This window comes from Penaeus chinensis, chromosome 20 (assembly GCF_019202785.1).
Source record: "Penaeus chinensis breed Huanghai No. 1 chromosome 20, ASM1920278v2, whole genome shotgun sequence".
In the NCBI taxonomy this organism is placed as follows: domain Eukaryota; kingdom Metazoa; phylum Arthropoda; class Malacostraca; order Decapoda; family Penaeidae; genus Penaeus; species Penaeus chinensis.
Genome location: NC_061838.1, coordinates 7258592 through 7261091, shown reverse-complemented (window position 1 = coordinate 7261091; position 2500 = coordinate 7258592). Strand labels below are relative to the sequence as shown.

The 2500-nt window shown below is 41.1% G+C and overlaps 1 protein-coding gene across 1 annotated transcript in view; it reads right to left on the bottom strand.

The window, feature by feature from the left end:
* Nucleotides 1-2500, bottom strand: part of LOC125035878 (lisH domain-containing protein ARMC9-like) — a 26713-nt gene that overhangs the window by 5322 nt on the left and 18891 nt on the right. The window lies entirely within an intron of this gene.

Below are 2500 nucleotides of genomic sequence, written 5' to 3'. Positions count from 1 at the left end.
CTTCCCCCCCGTACAACCTCTACGCCCACCACCCCTGCGAGCACCCCACCCCCACCTTCCCATCGCGATATCCCCCCCCCCCCTCCCTAGCCAGCCGACCCACGACCATGCTGCCGAGCCGGCTTCCCCCGGCACCACGCAAGCGCCTTCCTAACAATGCTGAGTTCCTGTGATGAGAAGCGAGGCGTCGACGCAAGTAACACCGAGGAGAAGCTATATCAAGGACAGTAAGAAGAAGAACAAAAATAACAAGTGCCTGGAGTCCCTGCCCCCTCTACTATCCCCTCACCACCACAAATGTCCACGGTCGTTGTCAACATCACAGAACGACCGGAAGCGCAACAAACAAACGAGCAAGACAAGACAAGAAGGTTTCGTCACCGTCACCTCCAGAAAAGGGAAAAGAAAAGCACGCGAGGCGCCAAACATCCAAACCACTACAAGGTGTAGAACGTCCCCAGGTAGTGAACTTATACATCACAAGTTGTTACCTTGACACAGAGGAAGAAGACATGGAAGACTTTCTTGCTCAAGGGATTGAAAATATATCAAATGCAAAAGCATATAAGACAAACATGACACATCAATTTTATTCTAGTTTCACAGTAACAATCAGAGGCTTTCCCTAAAAATGTAAAAGTATTTTTGAACAAAAACAAGTGCAAGACCGAACTGCTTGTTTGACGCCGTCACACAGTCCGCAAGACCAAAGGTCGCATCATACTATACAATCAAAATAAAACATATCAATGCGCAATCTCTCCTCGGTCACTTTAAAGAAATTGAAATGAAGATCACGGAGAGAAATATCGACATCCTTTGCATTAGTGAAACATGGCCTCATGAAGAAATGTTAAGTAATTTCATTAACCTTCAAAATTTCAATGTTTATAAATGTGATGCAGGACGAGGTGGAGGAGTATGCATATACTGAAATCAAATGAAATCTCCACTACAGCTGTAAATAATACAGCTGCAGAGGACATCTGGGTAACTACAAAGCAGTATGTATTCCTCCTTCATTATTGGTACAATTTATAGACACCCTCATGCTACAGCCGAATCAGCTGACTACCTCGAAGATGTTTTTAGAGAAATGTCAAAGAAAAGAAAACTGTTTTTCATCTTGGGTAACTTAAATGATGACCTGGACAAGCCTAATGCAAAATTAGCCGGGATCATTAAGAAAAACAAATTAAAACAGTTTATAAATAAACCTACCAGGATCACAGAACACACATCATCCATGCTAGGCGTCGTAATATCAAACAGATCTGATCTCATTACCTATACTGACGTTATCCCTTGTGAAATTGCGGACCACGAAGTATTAACTATGCCAATAGAGATAAAGAGGCCCAACCGACAACCTGTCATAAAGAACTTCCCGTAACCTGACAAATTACGACCTCAATCACTTTGTCAAAATATTAGTGCCAACCAGTCGACCCTCTCAGAGATTCTTACAGTAGATGACGTTAACAAACAAGTAGACATTCTCTCGAACGTAATAAAAAATGGCATAGATGCCACTGCGCCCTTGAGGCCAAAATTGTTACACGTCCCCCCGCCCCATGGATAAATGAGGACATCAAAAGAGCTATACATGACCGAAACAACACTCATAAATTTCTCAAAACAAACAGAACTGACATGACCCTTCCTTCTGAGTACAAACAAAAAAGAGAAATGATAAAACATTAATCCAGTCAACAAAAACAATTTATTTTCAAAATAAGTTCAATGGCTGTAAACATGACGCCAAAGAAACATGGAAAACAGTTAAAACGTTAGCACCAAACAAAAAACACCACACAGACACTTCCTTAGATTCCTTAAGTAGACTCACGTATGGCCCCACAAAACACAACCAGGACAAGACTCTCAACAAATGCTTTCAGACCACAGCCAATAGGAATGGAAACAACAGTCTTAACAATAAAACACTTCCGTGAAACGAATGTTGTAGGAGTGGATAACATTGTTTTTCGATTCATCAAAGAAAGCTTACTTGTTATTGCATTCTATTTAACTGTCATAAAACACATCTATAGTCACCGGTAGCTACCCATCCCTATGGAAACATGGCATCATAACACCCATTTTCAAATCAGGAGATGCAGAACAAGTGAACAATTATCGTCCTATAACTCTATTCCCAGTGATATCTAAAGTGCTAGAACAAATTGTTGCAAATCAACTATCAACTTTACCTCGTATATATTATTCTAAAACTACGTGTGGCAAGAAATTCATTTATAGGGTGAATTCACTGTTTGTTTTGTCTAAAAAAGCTCCAAGTGGAAATAAATAATGATTGATTTATTTTCAATTTTAGATTGAATAAATAAATAAATAGTCTTACTTTGAGTCTAAAATAAATTCAAATCTCTTTATATCAGCAAGATTTAGTGGGAGGGTGGGAGGGAGGGAGGGAGGGAGGGAGGGAGGGAGGGAGGGAAGGAAGGAGGGAGGGGGGGGAGGGAGGGGGAGGAGGGAG